This window comes from Leuciscus leuciscus, assembly GCF_965113295.1.
Source record: "Leuciscus leuciscus genome assembly, chromosome: 1".
Taxonomy (NCBI): Eukaryota; Metazoa; Chordata; class Actinopteri; order Cypriniformes; family Leuciscidae; genus Leuciscus; species Leuciscus leuciscus.
This window is the reverse complement of record NC_138725.1, coordinates 29,625,835-29,645,046: the sequence shown is the minus strand read 5'-3', so window position 1 is coordinate 29,645,046 and position 19,212 is coordinate 29,625,835. Positions and strand designations below refer to the sequence as shown.

At 36.3% G+C, this 19,212-nt stretch overlaps 1 protein-coding gene and 1 pseudogene across 2 annotated transcripts in view; both read left to right on the top strand.

Moving 5' to 3' along the window:
- Window positions 1-19,212, top strand: part of LOC309502109 (uncharacterized protein) — a 110,722-nt gene that overhangs the window by 77,943 nt on the left and 13,567 nt on the right. The window lies entirely within an intron of this gene.
- Window positions 13,822-19,128, top strand: LOC309494657 (GTPase IMAP family member 9-like; annotated as a pseudogene). Its single transcript, XR_014211735.1, has 5 exons — window positions 13,822-13,840; window positions 14,110-14,397; window positions 14,700-15,977; window positions 16,086-16,225; window positions 19,053-19,128. The product of XR_014211735.1 is annotated as a GTPase IMAP family member 9-like (transcript).

Here is a 19,212-nt window from a genome sequence, read left to right as displayed (position 1 = left end):
GTGGCCCAGTGGGGGCCAAGCTGAAATGGGAGCAAGACCTGGGGGTTGATTTTAAAGAGGAACAATGGGAAGCAATCTGTCAAAAGAGTCAGACATTCTCATTTAACAGTCGTCATAGACTGCAGCAATTCAATTTGATTCATCGAGTGTATTATACACCGCAGCGTCTAAATAAAATGAACCCTGACCTTTCAGCATTATGTCCCCGATGTAAAACACAGACTGGGTCTCTTATTCATATGTTTTGGTCATGCTCCCATTTGGATGACCTTTGGAAAGCTGTTAAAGATACTATTGAAAAAGTTATTGGTTCTGACTTGGCTTTAAATCCAAGACTGGTTCTACTTGGAGATGAATCTATGTTACCTCTATATTCTTTCTACAATATTAGATTTGTTAAAATGGCTTTGATGGCTGTTAACAAGTGTATCGCACTGAAATGGAAAAGTGTTACACCCCCTTGCTTCAATATGTGGTTGAATGTACAGGTTTTCATGTACAATTTGAAAAAGAACTCGATGGCTTTTGACGAGGTATGGGGAAAATTTATTCTTTTAATGAGAAACTCTGACGGTTAAATTGATTTATTATTTTTTTTTATTTTTTTTTATTTTTTAAATTTAGTAATTTTTTTTTTTTTTTATGTGTATATGTATACTTTGATGTGTACAAATGGATGTGTGTGTACACATATATGTGTGCGTGTGCATATGTATATATATGTATATGTGAGTATGTGCGGTATGTGAGAGTATGTATGTATATGCATGCAGCGGTTGTGTAGATGCATATCTATTCAGATGCTTATGTTAAGTATACCCTTCCTGTTGATATGTGGGGGTGGGGGGGAATTCTCTGTAATTCTTAAATTTCCTTGTTTTGTAATTTACTTCTGTGAAAACCCTCTGTTAAAAGAATTGTCTGCTGAAATACTTGAGAATTAAAAAAAGATTTGAAGAAAAAAGAGGCAAAAACAACACAAGAAGTGCTCAAAATACAAAGTTCAAGTATTGCTCAGAGTAGCATAAGCCAGACAAGGGTGGATCAAAGGAATTGATTTTTTTTTTAGAGGTTCTCACGGAAGACATAAGTTTTCAGTTGTCTTTTGAATGTCGTCAGGGATTCTGCATTCCGGATGAAGGTGGGGAGATCATTCCACCAGCAAGGAACAGTTAATGAGAATGAGAGTGATTTTGTGGCTCTCTGTGATGGAACCACGAGACATCGCTCGTTGACCGATCGTAGGCTTCTGGTAGGGATGTAGACTCATTGGAGCGAGTGAAAGTAGGAGGGAGCTGAGCCTGTGGTAGATCTGTAAGCCAACGTCAATGCCTTGAACTTAATGCGAGCCGCAAGTGGTAGCCAGTGCAGAGCGATGAAGAGAGGTGTGACGTGGGCTCTTGTCCATTGAAGACAAGACAAGCCTTTCCTTTTGGAGTCGAGAGAGGGAGGAGCCAAAGTGTATCTGTGGCTGATGATATCCTGGTGACGACAGACGGAGGTGGAGCCGATGGATCCCAGGGCGCAGACAGAGAGCCGGTGGAACTGAGCAGGATCGCTGGCACCGGAGACCTAAGCGATGCCGCGGTGACGAGCGTCTGAGGTGGAGCCGAAGGCGTGGAGGGATGGAGAACAGCAAGTCAGTGGCGGAAGCAGAGTGACGACTGACCAAGAGGGAGCCGATGAAGCCACAAGGCCGAGAGTATTGAGTGGAGCCGAAGGTGGGAGGAGCCATGGTGGAGTCGACAGGTCGAAATGTGCTATATAACAGGCCTTATATAGCACATTTCATACACTATGGTATTTCAAAGTGCTTTACACAGAAAGGAATTATAATAATCACAAAATGAAAGCAAGGAAAATTAAAACAGTTATAAAAGTAATTAAAAGAGATATGAAGATGCAGTTATAGATGCAATTAAAAGAGTGAAAGGATGATACATAGCTAAACTTCTCATCTGGCAAAACACCGGTGTATCATATTTTTTTCAGCTCCCAGTTTTACTCTGAAATTGAAATTAAACTGATCAGAGGCTGGAGGCAGAGTCACAGGATCCACTCACTTAGGCACTGATGGAGGATGCTTGACCTGAGGCTGCTATGAAATCATAGCAAGCCATCCTTAGAGTTGGCGAAGGGCTGCAAACCTCCAGCAGAGGCGTGGTTGGAGGACCGGCTGAGCTCTGTGGTGATGGTGACAGAGATCAGTGACGGTAATTCCAATTCCCAACAGGTTAAAGGGTTAGTTCACCCAAAAATGAAAATTATGTAATTAATGACTCACTCTCATGTCGTTCCAAGCCCTCCGTTCATCTTCGGAACACAGTTTAAGATATTTTAGATTTAGTCCGAGAGCTTACGTCAGCAGTGTCACTGCGGATTGACAACAGACCCGGAAGAGAATACAATGCAGAATAAAGTCGTAGTTTTTGTTATTTTTGGACCAAAATGTATTTTCAATGCTTCCAAACATTCTAACTAACCCACTGATGTAACATGGACTACTTTGATGATGTTTGTATTACCCTTGGGCATGGACAGTATACCGTACATACATTTTCAATGGAGGGACAGAAGGCTCTCGGACTAAATCTAAAATATCTTAAAGGGATAGTTCACTTTGAAATTAATTTTTGGTATGTTTTAGCTTACCTCAAAGGCATCCAAGATGTAGGTGTCTTTTTTTCCGGAGTAGTTTCAATTTTGATATTTTTAGGTCAAACCGTTCTTGTCTGTCAGTCATATAATGCAGGTCTATGGTCACTGTCTCAAAACAGCATGCACAAAGTCCAAATTAAACAATTCCCCATCGTCCAAATTAAACAATTCCCCATCTTAAGTACACATTGATGGCTTAAGACACGAAACGAGCGGTTTGTGTGAGAAAACGAACAGTATTTATATAGTTTTTGTCCTCTTGTAAACACACACACCCAAATGATCAGAGGACGCGGGTGCTTCGGTCTGCGCAAGCGCCGGAAAGCGACGGAAAAGGTCAGAGGGCGCGGGCGCTTCGATCTGCGCAAGCGCCGGAAAGCGACGGAAAAGGTCAGAGGGCGCGGGCGCTTCGATCTGCGCAAGCGCCGGAAAGCGCCAGAAATTATCTCTCGCGCGTGTACGTCACTCATTGTTTACACAGAGATTTAAACATCTTTTAGTCCGATGTATGCACCAAGGCACTCTGTTGTTTGCTCTTCATCTGACTCATGTTCTGTTGGCTGGTATGGTTCCTGTACGCTTTCCTAAAAAAATATTGCTTGTCATTACAAAGTCAACACTAAGTAGAGCTACACGAACATGAATCCACACTGTCTATTACTATTATTATTATTATTAGGCTAGTAGTAGTAGTAGTATCATTGACTGCACCCTTATGAGTAGTACACATAGTTTCACATTGGTTTGACTAGCAGCTGCTTAGTATAGGCTACACATATCTTCTCTTCTTATAACATATCTTATAACTAAAACCATTCTTACCAAATATATGGTGCAGAAATACATTGTATTGCTCATTTCATGTAATGCCAGCTTTACAAATACAAAGACGTTGTTCACATACCTCCGTTGGATGAGAAAACACCATAGGCACAGCTGACTCTCCTTGGTTTATAAAATCATCAGGGGAAAAATGATCGCTGCAGACCCTCCTCAACTTTAGTACGTTTATGGGTGTGTTGATATCCAGCCGAAGAGCGATCAACCAGAACTTCAAGAGGGAAGGATTATAAATTGGGAATTCGTGAAAACTCACCACTCCCGGATGAGTTCGCGCGAGCATACGAAATTGTTTTCTTTTACGTCGGTTTAAACATCCTGGATAAGCGCAAATTAGAACCATTTCGATTAGCCGTCTTACCTACAATCTCTGTTCTGTGTAAACAATGAGTGACGTACACGCGCGAGAGATAATTTCCGGCGCTTGCGCAGATCGAAGCGCCCGCGCCCTCTGACCTTTTCCGGCGCTTTCCGGCGCTTGCGCAGACCGAAGCACCCGCGTCCTCTGATCATTTGGGTGTGTGTGTTTACAAGAGGACAAAAACTATATAAATACTGTTCGTTTTCTCACACAAACCGCTCGTTTCGTGTCTTAAGCCATCAATGTGTACTTACGATGGGGAATTGTTTAATTTGGACGATGGGGAATTGTTTAATTTGGACTTTGTGCATGCTGTTTTGAGACAGTGACCATAGACCTGCATTATATGACTGACAGACAAGAACGGTTTGACCTAAAAATATCAAAATTGAAACTACTCCGGAAAAAAAGACACCTACATCTTGGATGCCTTTGAGGTAAGCTAAAACATACCAAAAATTAATTTCAAAGTGAACTATCCCTTTAAACTGTGTTCCGAAGATGAACGGAGGTCTTACGGGCTTGGAACGACATGAGGGTGAGTCATTAATGACATAATTTTTGGGTGAACTAACCCTTTAATCCTCCTAATACCTTTGGGGTAGATTTGACCCCATTCAGTGTTTAACGTCTCTAAATACATAATTAACACACAAAAAAATGTGCTTCATAATTAAAGACTTTTTCTAATTTAATTGGGGACAACTGGGTAAACATAAAATTGACATGATGATAGGTGTTCTCTGGGGTCAGTTTGACCCTAGCCTACATCTTGGATGCCCTTGAGGTAAGCTAAAACATACCAAAATTTAATTTCAAAGTGGACTATCCCTTTAAGTAGTCAACAAAGAAACATAAAGTACCTGACTTAAACCTTTGAAAAAAATAAATAAAAAAATCACATTTTGGGGGTTTGAATTGCTGTGGTCAAATTGAGGGTAACAGGAGGGTTAAGGACACAGTCTCAGTCTTGAAACAGCGATGATTCAGAACAGAAAGATAATTCACAGTATATAAAGGTTGACGGGATGGTAATAATTAGCCCCGATCCAGAACAAAGACTTCAGTGTTTCGTTGTCAAAGGGGCTGGTGATGGCTAGATGCTAAAACTCCTCCGGGTAGATTAAAAAATTGTGGTCTTACGAGCTACTTGCAGCAAACCTTGGTGTGTATTAACTTTTTGGTCCGGTCATCTGTCACACTGGGTTGCAGGAAGAATAGGAGAAGGTCAGGTTCAAAACGGCTTTAATCATCCACATGCGCAAACTATACAAAAGACAGACAACCAAACAACGAACGTGACCGGAAAAACTAAAAGGGAACACACATGAACGTATAAACTAAAGATAATGAGGTGTAGACAGCTGGACCAAACTTACCAATCACATTGACACATTGAATGTCTTGTCTTTCGGTATCAAATTGCGATACCTGAGGGGTTAATCTTGTCAACGTCAGTGAAACAATAAGCATGCGGCATGTATGATGTGCCCAAATCAAGTGCTGGTGATTAGCTGTGGTGAGGCATCAAGGAAAAACAATAGTTTATGCCGGCTTGATGGCAATCATCATCTGATGAGATTTTCTCCTGTGGAATTTATTTATTTATTTATTTATTTATTTATTTATTTATTTATTTATTTATTTATTTATTTATTTATTTATTTATTTATTTATTTATTTATTTATTTATTTATTTATTTATTTATTTATTTAGCCATAATACGCTTGTATCAGAAACACAGTTAAAGCAGTCAGATAAAAACTAATGCCGTAAAGTCAGGAGTCAAGAGCCCAACTAAAGCTAACACTGATCACCATAATTGTGACATCAAACTTTTTTTTTTTTTTTTCAATAAGACATCTAAACCTCTGTTAATTCTAAATAAGAAATTTTAAGTGAAGATGCTGAGATCTTGAGAGGTCTGTTAGTGTTTAATGTTGCGGCCAGTCATTTGAATTAATTCAGAAAATAACTGTAAAATAACAGCATTTTTTTTTCTGTAAAACATTTAAGGAAAATTTCTGTTATCTTTTGTTTTTTGCACTTTATTTAATTAGGATATTTTATTTAAATTTTATGTTTTTTTGTTTTGAAGCCGCTGCTGCCAGCCATTTGACCGTTAAAAAAAAAAAAAAAAAGATTGTAATGATTTAGGAAATACCTGTAAAATAACAGTGTGTATCGATTTTTTTAAATAAGGGGATTTTACTTTAATTGTATGTTTATTGTTTATGGTCATTTGACTGTTGTTGTTTTTTGTTTTTAACAGAAACTAACATTCCTGTGAACCTTTTGTGAACCAAAAATTGTTAGCTGGGACACAGCTCTACAGCTTTCTTTAATTGAATAGCTGTTTAATTTGTTCCTGCTGAAAATATAAATATATACATTAAAAAAGACAAGAAAATTGGAATAAAAATAAACTTTTAACCATTGGAATGTGTCAACCCTGTTCTTCATTTGTTGTATTAGTCTAATTGCAAAAGAAAAAAGTATGACTCATTTTGTCAAGACATGTTTAATGATGTTTTTAAATTGTTCCACTAACAATGCAAAAATAACGTTTTTAGAACGTTTACAAATGACATAACCTTGAGAAAACGTTCTACTAACGTTCCTGCAAGAACTTTGAGAGATCCTTTAGAGAATGTTAGCCAAAGTTAGGAGAACGTCTCTGTTAGCTGGGATGGGAGAAAAAAAAAAAAAACATGTGATGATTTTGCATTCTCTCACAAATGTTTTGCTTTCCTCCAAGAAACTTTGCGTTCCCTCTCATAAACATTTGCGTTTGCTCACAAAACTTGAGTTTGTTTCTTGGCGGAATGCAAAAGTTTTTTTCACAGGGAATACAAAATATTTCAGAGAGAACGCAAAAACGTTGACAATTTATTTTTCCTCTCATACTTTTTTTCCCTCACTCATTTTATTTATTTATTTTTTAGGTAACACTTTACTTGAAGGGGTGTGCATAAGACTGACATGACACCGTCATAATCATGACATGGCAGATGTCATGAATATGAAGGAGGTCTTATGCATGTTTATGACAACTGTCATTAAGTGTCATTCGCTCAATTATGACATTTTTAATGCAAATATGACATTGTTTGAGATGTCTTTGTTATGACAACTTGACATAAACCAATACATCATAACCTGTCAGTGTCTTTGTCATGACAACTTGACATTACCAAGACAACATAAATTGCCATAAATATGTCATAAACATGACATAGCAGATTAATTATCAAACTTAAGAAACCACTTAGCTTTATGGGTTAACATTTCATTAAACTGTCAGGTGGTTGGTTTTGACATTGGCTGTCATGAGGCCATTATAACATTTTAATGACAGTTTAATGAAATGTTAACCCATAAAGCTAAGTGGTTTCGTAAGTTTGATAATTAATCTGCTATGTCATGTTTATGACATATTTATGACAGGTTGTGTTGTTTTAGTAATGTCAAGTTCCATAACAAAGACATCTCACACAATGTCATATTTGCATTAAAAATGTCATAATTGAGCGAATGACACTTAATGACATTTGTCATAAACATGCATAAAACCTCATTCATATTCATGACATGTGTCATGTCATGATTATGACAGTGTCATGTCAGTCTTATGCACACCCCTACAAGTAAAGTGTTACCATTTTTTTTTTTTTTTTTTTTTGACCAACATGTCCCTTTAGGGGCTCTGTAAAATTCTAATAATTTGTGAGGAGAACGCAAAAATGTTTCCTCCCGCCTCATTATTTTTTCTTCACCATGTCCCTTCAGGGGCTCCGTAGTGCCACTCATACATCTTTACAAAATATATATTGGGCACTAATGAGGTCTGTCTTTGATTATGGATGTATAGCATTATGTCATCAGCAGAGTCTAATATCAAAGCATTGGATGTCATGCAAGCTCAGGCTCTAAGGATATGTAGTGGATCTGTTAAAACATCTCCAGTGTCTTCTATGCAAGTGGAAATGGGTGAGATGCCTTTGAGGATCAGAATGGTACAACTGATCCAGTGGCATACTGGGTTAATGTGAAGGGACAAGTTGATAGCCACCCAGCTAAAGCTATCTTAAAAGACTGCTGGGAACATAGTAAGTCCAATTACAGAAGTTTTGGGTGGATTGGCGATGTGAAAGCTGAGAATATAGGGTTACATAAGTTACAGTACTGTTCAATGGTTTCAGTCCCTCCTATTCCTCCATGGTTGTTCCCTATACCAGATGTAGATTTAGGCATTCATAAGGAAATCAAAAATAAATCAAAGGAAGTAGCAGTGAGGGATATTGTTAAATATTATCTGGATATGCATTTTTCTGACCATATTTACAGATGGTTCCAAGGATCCAAAGACAGGACACGCTGGGTCAGCAGTATATATTCTAAAGAATGGGGTAATATGTCAGGAAAGAATAACAGATCATTTATCAGTATACACAACAGATATGGTTGCAATTTTGTTGGCCTTGGAATGGATAGAGGGAAATGATTTATTATATCTGATAGTTATTCAGCTTTAGAAAGCATGAAATCTGGGAAATCTATAAGAAATTATATAATTCATAAAATTTGTATGGTTTTGTATAAGTTAAATGCAAAGGATTTAAAAATCAGGTTTCTTTGGGTACCTGCACATGTTGGAGAGAAAGGGAATGAGGAGGTTGATAAACTTGCAAAACAAACACTGAAACACAATAGAATATTACAAGTTCCATATAGCAAATCTGAAGCTAAAATGTTCATTAAAGCATATGCAAGATCAACATGGCAGGAGTATTGGGTGGATCATGATAAAGGGAGACATTTATATAATATACAACCAGAAGTGGACAGAGTGTAGGAGTAGAAGAGAGGAAAGTATAATTACAAGAATAAGAATAGGACACACAGCGCTCAATTCTTCATTGAAGATAATAGGGAAACATCCAACAGCACTCAAAAAAATAATCTGTTGAACGAACTTAATTAAATTAAGGAAAGGTTTTCCACGAAATTGAATTACATTTTTCCAACAAAATCTAATTAGTTTGAAATAATTTGTTGTCATTTTGTTGTATGAATTTAAATTAATTTAGTCATTACTGCTAGATAAAGTTTTGTCAGGTTAACTACATTTAGTTTTTGTCCTGCCTTAAATCACCAACATTATAATTTTAGTTAATTTGACTCTATGTCACTTCTAATCATAGACAATACTAGTGTTCAATTGAATTAAAACCATCTTTTACATAGTAATATAATATTACTTGTGCAGGTCTGCGAGTGAGGTTTACACATAGTGTATACTAAGTACCCACAGCCTGAACACGAGGTTTAATGCACATATAGTGTAATACTGAGCCCACACCCTAAACACAGTCGCCACTCTTCTGCATAATGGTAACCACAAAATTCAAAAACATTACAGAAAGTCCTCTAAGTTTCTAACATAACTGAACATTAAACACTAACATTAACTGACAACATCTTTCCATTTACTGAAAAACACGTAAAATAACACTTTTTCCCTAAATAGACCCTCTTAATGCAGTCCCTTGCAAAGCATGCTGGGAACTACAGATCCACTGCCCAGTTAGATGTCAACAACAATGATTCATGTAGTTTTCATACAAATGAATTAGGTTGATTGAACACAATTAAATTAAGTTGTGACAATATTAAACAATCGTGTTACTTTTGCTTATTTTAATTAATTATTTTAACAAGAGGCCAAAATTCATTTTTTGAGTGACATCCGGTTAAGACGAACGAAAAATATTCATGTTGACTCAATTAAAAAAAATTTGGTAAACCAAATTTTAAAAAAATTACATTGATCACATTTAATGAAATTAAGCTGGAATCATTTCTATGAAGGGTTGTGTCGTATATGCTCATTTTAATTAATGAAATTGAACAAAGAGCTAAAATCATTTTTTTGAGTAATGCCAACATTGTAGTCATTTAGAAACTGTAGTGTAGAGCATATTTTATTTCATTGCACAATGTACAGCCAAGAAAGAAACCAGCTTTTTCAGTCTCTCAGAATGGTCAATCAGAATAATTTTACAATGCAAGGTTTATTAGGGAAAACATCCCGTAACATTTATCACTTTGTTATTAAGTTTCTGAGAGACACAGACTTAGCCAAAATATATTTTTTTTTTAGTTGAAGAAACACTCCACCGTTTTTTGAAATAGGGCTTATTCACATTCTTTCATACATTTAGATAGGTGGGTAAATGCATTTTTGTCTGAGTGCATGCATTGTTTTAGTTTGACAGGGTCGGCGCTAGCTTAGCTTAGCACAATGAATGGAATCCTTTGTTGCCAGCTAGCATGGCCTGAGTGAAGGTGATCTAAAAAAAAAATTTAAAAAAAAAACACGTAACATTACTTCTTGTGGCCTGCGTATTCACAACGAGTACAAATAGAGATGCAGATTAACACTAGGCGATTTCCTAGGCAGATATTGACTTGGGACTATATTAGGGGGAAGCACAGGCAAAGCACTAGGGAGCAGCATGTTGATTAAGAACGCCAACTTTTGTTGAATTTATGAGAAATCTACAGACGCAAACAGACAAAGTGCAGTAAAATAAAGACCTAAATGTGTATTTCGGACTTTTTCACCACAAGTCTGAAAGAAGACATGTTATTGAAGACAAATAGTCCAAAATCTCAAAATTGACCAGTAAAAAAAAGAAAAGATGTTTTTAGAAATTTGTATGTTTAATTATGCAAATTAGGCATTATCTCATTAAATATGCACAATTTTGCATATATTTTCAGTAGATAGATCTGAACATATGATAAAGCCAGGTGCAAAATTATTTTTTAATTTAGTTTACACACAAGATGAAAATAAAAACTCAGAGGGAATTCAGGATATATGCTTTCATTACCTAGGGAATCAAAATATACTGTCCATAGCCATAAAAAATTGATTTTCGCCATATTTTTTTAAATAAAATGTCACATAAATCAGGCCAGGAATGATTTATTAACAAATCCCTCGGAAAATATCTTCAGAATACTGCTAAGTGTATAACTGGAAAGTTTGGTGTACATAGGTACTACATAGGCTGAGATGTTTCTACTGGAGAATGACAAAAAACTCATTTTGAGAAAACGGCAGTTAAGATTTAAATAGCTCTAAATGAGAAATTGTTGTTAGCTTTAAATCCCCCTTTGGACATTCACGATTGGTTACTGATAGAAAGGAAATGCCCATATTTGGGTTACACAGCGTTGTGCAGAAGACTCATTTATTATTATTAAAAAAATCTAAATGACAGTGAGAGAGTGATGTAATCGTTGTGCAGCTGAACACCCGTGTACACTCAAAAAAATGAACTAGGAAGGTTGTGCACTTTACATTAGGGCTGGGCGATTTAAATCGCGATATTGTTATGCGCATCTCGTCAGTAAAGCCGGTTCCTTGATTAGTAGTAAATCACCATCACCTGCTTTCAGATGGAGCGGCATTTAGGGCTGAGGCGATAATTAAGTGATTAATTTAGTGATGATTGAGCATTATTGAAGACACCTGATGATAACAAGCAGAATCACTGAAGAAGAAAATCACAAATTGTAAGTTACCATTAAGGTGATGGGTGTTTGCTTTAGTTGGGCTCTAGACCAATATATGTTTACTTTAATATTTATTGTTGTTTGTCTGCTGTTATTGATTTATAACAGTTAAATGAACAAAGTAAAATGTTATCTTATAGTGTTGGTTATGTTTTGACATAATCATGCTGTGATCTGAAAAAGGAAACTTATTGAGATAGTTTGGTTTAACTTGTTAGCAGCAGTTTAGTGATTCTTCAGCCTATGATTATCAGTACTTTACTTATAATTCAAAATATTTAATAAACATTGTTCTGATCAAAACACATTCAGATAAATTCATTTAAAACAAAGGCATCAATAATCAGCCTGTGAATCTCAACAATGGTGACAATAATAAAGCATGTTGCAGTGGCTGCCACCAATCACAACTCATTAATGGCTCCCATCATGCATTGCGGTATGAATAAATTATGATCTGAATTGTCTATGTAATTTACTTTTCCTAATTGAATATTCTGCTCCTCACCATTGTTGAGATGCATTGACTGAATCTTGACATCTGTGTGTGCCTAAAATAATGATTTTCTTTTTTTTTTAACAACTTTTAAGAAATCCTTTATATTATATCAAAAATTCTGGGCATTTATGCAGATTCACTAACCAACAACATAAATCGAAGTCAGAAAGAAGGTTTTTAATGAGTTCAGTGATCAAGTTCAAATGATGATTGTCATAACATAACCAACACCATCAGATCACTTTTTTCTTTGTTCAACTGATGATTATAATTCAGAAACAACAGACAAACAAAATCTAAAGTTAATAATATATGGGTCAAGAGTCCAACTAAACCAACCATTGATCGTCATAACGGGAACTTACAATTTGTGATTTTCTCCTTCAGTGATTCTGCTTGTTAACATCAGGTGTCTTCAATAATGTTCAATCATCACTAAATGAATCACTTAATTATCTCATTAACTTCAACACTCTTGAGTGTGGACTCATACACTCCCAGGAGTGTTAATTTAACACTGGAGTTTTTGCTGTGTACAAAGAGCCGTAGTTAACTGACAAGCTGAGCCATATCGCATTAATTATCGCTGGCGATACGTCCGCGATATTAATGCGATATGGCTCAGCTTGTCCTTTAACTACGGCTCTTTGTAGTAAATGCCGCTCCATCTGAAAGCAGGTGATGGCGATTTACTACTAATCAAGGAACCGGCTTTACTGACGAGATGCGCATAACAATATCGCGATTTAAATCGCCCAGCCCTACTTTACATAATATATTTATATTTAGTTTACTTATAATAATTGTGTTTGTTGACTTTAAATGTTTTTTTCTATTAAGGTCCACGTAATTATGTCTCAACTTAACAGTACAAAATCCTAACGTGTTGTCTAAACACAAACCATTTATGTTAAGTAAAAAATTCTTACATCCAGAGGGTGGCAGTATAGTGCGACGCCAACTGCCATTTTGCCCTAACTTAATTTGATTGTGTTCAATCTGCTTAATATGTAAAATTTAAGGTTACTTAATCCGTTTGTGTTGGATTACATGAATGATTTGTGTTGCGTTAACTGAAACTGGGCAGTGCTTGTTAGTTTCCAGCATGCTTTGCATATGGTTGAATTAAGAGAGAATAAATGTTAAAATTAAGTGTTATTTTATGTGTTTTTTTGAGAAAATGAGAAAAGGGGAGGACTTGATAGTGTGTAATTGTGTGTAATGTTCAATTACATTGGAATTATTATAACCATTTAAATTACAGTGGGTTACCATTGTGGAGACGTGTGGAGCATTTTGTTTGGCTATGGACTGATTCAGTTACTTTCAACTGCTTTGGTTGAAGGAGCATGTAAATCTTAGCATTTAAGATGCTGATATGTGCTACTGCTAGCAAATAGTTAGCTGTAGTCTATCAATTTACTTCTGTGTCACTAAAATAAATGAAATGTTAATGTATGTTGAAAATAACAATCGGATAAGTTGGAAGCAAATTTTTTTGGTCCAAAACATTGCAAATTAGTTGGGCTGACAAATGTTGACATTAAATTAAGCTGTGTCCAACCATAGTAAATAAGTTGAATCAATGATTTTTGCTTATGGGTTCTATTTGCCTAGATTAAGCTGAGATAACATAATTCAAATGCGTGGAAATGTGTGTCATAATTATATTAAGTTACACCAACGATTTATTTTTTTGAGTGAAACACCGACTATCGCAGCAAGCCTAACTCACACATAGTAAAACAACTGGTAAACAGGGGGCAAGATCACTCCTCCATGTGTTCTTCATGGCAGCACTGTCTGCTGACTAACCCAATCATGTGTGTTCATTTTTTATCTTGCAGCACTTTAGTTTCAGGCCACATTTTAAAAATGGCAGAAGGGACGGCAGGTCTGAATTTGGTGTTACTGGGAATAACAGGAATTGGCAAAAGTGCATCAGGAAACACAATCTGGGACGAGAAGCTTTCACATCAAAGAAAAGCTCCACTTCAGTCACACAAAATGTTGCTGTTGAATCTGGGATTATCTGTGGACGAAGGGTCACTGTTTATGACACACCAGGATTATTCAACACAAAGCTCAGTGAAGAGGAGATTCAGCAGATTTATGCAAATGTTCTTCAGAGATGTAAATCGCGTCCCTGTGTGTTTCTGCTAGTCATTAAACCCGACAGATTCACTGAAAAAGAGAGAGAAACTGTGGAGAAGATTGAGAAGCTTCTGGGAAAAGAGCGCTTGAAGAAAACCTGGATTCTCTTCACCAGAGGAAATCAACTGGAGGATGAAAACATGACAATTAATGAATTCATTAATCTGTCTGAACCACTGAAGAAACTCGTTCAGAAATATGACCAGAGATATCATGTGTTCAACATCAAGACAAAAGGACCAAGTGACCAAGCAAGACTTCTGCTTGTAAACATCCAGAGATCTTTGGGGTCAAAGGGTGAGTGTTATTGTACTTTTTTAGTTGAATAGTGGATCACATTGAAGATGAACTGCATTTATTTTTCACTGAATGTCTCTTTTGAGTTTAATATGCAAGTAGACCGCTACAAGCCAAACTTGCAGTTATTTAAATTAAGTTAATTGAACATTGTGTGTTTGCATATAGTGGTTGAATTATGTGTAGAGATAAATAGGTTGTTATTTGCGCAAAAAGTGTTATTGATTACGCAAAGATGTAATCCTTAGATGTATATCAAGTTTATTCACTTTTTATTTTTTTCTGTTTTTGTCCTGACCCAGACACTCCTGCTGCCAGTCCCTCATCCAGACGGATTGTTCTTCTGGGTAGAAGTGGAGTTGGGAAGAGTCAAGAGTGCGTCTGGAAACACAATACTGGGACAGAGAGAGTTTATATCTGTGATGAGAATGAGTTCAGTAACCAGTGAATGTTCAGATGCTCACGCCACTGTTTCTGGCAGATCTGTGTCTGTAGTTGATACTCCTGGATTATTCGACACACACATGAAAACTGAAGAGTTAATGACAGAGATAGCGAGAAGTGTTTATATATTCAGTCCTGGACCGCACGCTTTTCTCATTGTGTTTCCTGTGAATATGAGATTCACTGAGATGGATCAGCAGATTCTTCAGCAGATTGAGATGATGTTTGGTGAAGAAGTGTTAAAATACTCCATCATTCTCTTCACTCATGGAGATCAGCTAGAAGAAAAGCCCATAGAGAAAGTCATTGAGGAGAACTGTAGATTAAGATATCTAGTTGATCAGTGTGGAGGCAGATTTCACGTCTTCAACAATAGAGATGTGAATAACAGAGATCAGGTGAATGATCTACTGAGGAAGATTGACACAATGATAGAGCAGAATGGAGGAGGACACTACAGTAATAGGATGTATGAAGATGCTCAGAGATTCAGGCGAGAGGAAGAAGAGCAGAAACTGAGAGAGGAAAAGAAGAGAAAACAACAAGTGGAGAAGCAAATACAAGATGAGATTGAGAGAATGATAAAGGAGACAGAGGAGAGAATCAGAGCAGAGATGGAATGGAGAAAAAGAGAGGAGAGACAGAAAGACAGCTGTGTCTGTAGTTGATACTCCTGGATTATTTGACACTTCCATGAAAACCTGATGAGTTAATGACAGAGATATCTTCAATTCTGGTCTACATGCTCTTCTCATTGTGAAAGTGAGACAGAAGAGAAAACTATAGCAGTTCTGCATCATTCATCTGTTAGTGGAGCTGATGAGACGGAGACGAAGAGGACAGAAAACAACTAGAGGACTAAACTAAGACCAGTGAGAGTGAGAAAGCACACAGGAGAGAAGAATATAAACAGTGACGAGCAAAAGAGAGGATTCAGAGATTGAAGAAAGAAGGACAGAGCAGCAAGAGAAGTGTCTGCATGTTTAATTTAACCGCTGATATCAGCTCATCACTGCTGTTCTCCAGATGAAGAACTCAAGAACAGGATGAAACACTGTAATACACAACCCAGCAGAACAGCTGGACATGAACATCTGCATCCAGCTCATATATGGCACTGGATCAGTGGCAGTCAGGTATAGAAATGTTGATTGTTTATATTAAACTGTGATTAATTATGATTTTTACATTTGTTGCATAAAGTCAGTTGTTGAATCCTCATTGACTGTCACTTGTTCACACAGAGCAGAACCTGCACATCTCTATCAGCACTATTCAACACTTCAGCACATCCACACACTGTGTTTCAGTGTTTCAGCTGCATGAGGTTGAGGAGGAGGAGGATGGTGAAGAAGATTATGAAGATGATGATGATGAGGATGAGGTGAGCTCTCACTACTTCTGCCCTTCTTTGGTTTTCTGCTATTGTTAAGGCATTAACAACGCTTCATTCTTGAGGGATTAGTTCACTTCAGAATTAAAATGTCCTGAAGATTCCTGAAGGAGGAAATCACTAATTGTAAGTTACCATTATGGTGATGGGTGTTTGCTTTAGTTGGACTCTTGACACTTATATGTTTACTTAAAATTTTGCTTGTCTGCTGTTATTGATTTATAACAGTCAGATGAACAAAGAGACAATGTGATCTGATGGTGTTGGTTATGTTTTGACATAATCATGTTGTGATCCGTAAAACAAAACTTATTGAGATGGCTTACCTTGTTAATTACAGCAGCTCTGTGATTCTACAGCACATGATTTTCAGTATTTTTCATATAATCCAAAAATATTTCATAATCATTGTTCTGATCAAAAGACTTTCAAATTAATTTATTTAGAAACACAGACATCAATAATCAGCCTGTGAATCTCAACAATGGTGACAATAATAAAGCATGTTGCAGTGTCTGCCACCAATCACAACTCATTAATGGCTCCCATCATGCATTGCGGTATGAATAAATTATGATCTGAATTGTCTATGTAATTTACTTTTCCTAATTGAATATTCTGCTCGTCACCATTGTTGAGATGCATAGACTGAATCTTGACATCTGTGTGTGCCTAAAAGAAAGATTTTTTTTTTCAAAACAACTTTTAAGAAATCCTTTGTATTATATCTAAAATTCTGGATATTTATGCAGATTCACAGTTATGCTGTAATCAACAACATAAATCTAAGTCAGAAATAAGGATCTTAATGAGTTCAGTGATCATTTTCAAATGATGATTGTCATAATATAACCAACACCATAAGATCACTTTTTTTCTTTGTTCAACTGGCAGTTATAAGATACAAAAGCCAAACAAAATTTAAAGTAAATGTATAAGGGTCAAGAGCCCGACTAAAGCAAACTCTAATCACCATAATGGTAACTTACAATTTGTGATTTTCTCCTTCAGTGATTCTGCTTGTTAACATCAGGTGTCTTCAATAATGATCAATCATCACTAAACTAATCACTTAATTAGCTCATTAACTTTAACACTCTTGAGTGTTAATTTAACACTCATATTTTAACACTTTACACTCTTGAGTTTTTACAACACTGGAGTTTTTGCTGTGAAGGGTCATGCGTGTTCAGGTTCATAAATGTAGGAAAGGGCGAAAAACTCCATCTCATTTTCTCCTCCAACTTCAAAATAGCCCGACATCGTTGTTTTATCTTTTATATATTTAATGATTTTTAAATGGCGTTTGACTTAGTCTTTGCACATTGGCTTTGTAAACACTCGGTCGGTACTTCCGTCTTCGCCACGCTTGACCTTTCAACCTGATGACGTAATGTGTGGCGCATCACAGCTAGTGCACGACAAGCATTTGTGGTTAAAAAGTATATAAATGTTTATTTTTGTTATAAAATGGCCGCTGGTTTGTCTAGATAAGACTCTTATTCCTTAGCTGGGATCGTGTCGAGACTTTGAAGCTGCACTGAAACTCACATTTGGACCTTCAACCCGTTGTACCCCATTGAAGTCACTATATGTGATGTGATCTGGGAAAGCCTGTCAGATGTCACACTGGTATGTTTTCAGTAAGGTCTAAAAATAGGTTGAATGTAATTTTTTTTTTTTTTTTTTTTTTTCAAAATTGGGTTTTCATTAAATTATTGTTCTATAACATCTTGTCTATCATCCCTGAAGAAATCTGGGGAAAATTCACTAGTTTAGTGCAGAAAAATAGCAATTTATAGTAGCAAGCTGAAAAGACTGTGTCTTTCTCTTTAAGAACACGCCCAGCGGAGAGGAGGTGCAAAAAAAATAAAATAAAAAAATTGTCCCCTAGAGCTCTCCTTCTCTTAACACTACAAAGACAGTTCACCTATCAAAATAAACCACATAACAGAATAAAGGTCCCGCCTGTCCTGTGTAAACTACAACGACACAAGTTTTTTTTATCCAACATTATCGTGAGATGCAGAGCTCAAGAGAACAATGGAGTCTGAAGTTGCTGCTTGCTTGAAATATCTTGCTCGCCTCTAAATCGTCCAATTTCAGAACGGTTTTCACAGGATGAATTGAGTTCATAAGCTTTCGAATGATACCTAATCTATGATGATTACTAAAATATGTGATATGAAAAAAAGGCAATAATAAAAGAGCACCAGTCGTCCCGCTAGCAGAACGTGACAGTTAATTGAACCTGTTTTTCTCAAAATTCTGTTCCTGAAAACCATAACAATCAGCCGACTTCAGATAACCATAACTTTTGTTACAGACAAAGGATGAAATAAATAAAAACTGATTTGGAATGGGCTTGAAACCAGCTTAAATATGTGTCAAATTTCACCATATGGTGGGTTTTCCCAGATCGCATCACATATGGAGAAACATCCTGGAATGTTTTCCTCAAAAAGCTTCATTTCTTTTCCACTGAAGAAAGAAAGACATGAACATCTCGGATGACGTGGGGAGAGTAAATTATCAGGACAGGAAATATGAATTATGAAGTGAATTAATCCTTTAATATCAAGCAAACATTCACCTTCTTTTAGAAGTCTACTTTACCTTCTCTACTTATATTATTGAACTCTGGTGTTGTTTGCTCCTCGTATACTGTTGATTATGATCTCATTTTATGATTAAATATCTAATGCATTTGCTTTATTAAAGCATAAATAGAACATTAATACATAATGCATAATGATACTCATTTGCTTTAGTAAATCCTGCTCGATTATTTCTAAAATCAGTGTAATTTATATTCCAGTAGACCTCAGATACGCTGAAGATAAGAGAGGAAAGCAGACACATGCGGCTCAAACGAAAACCAGATTTGAGTTATTTCTTTATCATTATGATCTTTTTAAGTAAAACATTCTTAAACAGTTTTAGGAATTCTTCATCATTCCTTATAGTTAAAGCAAGAT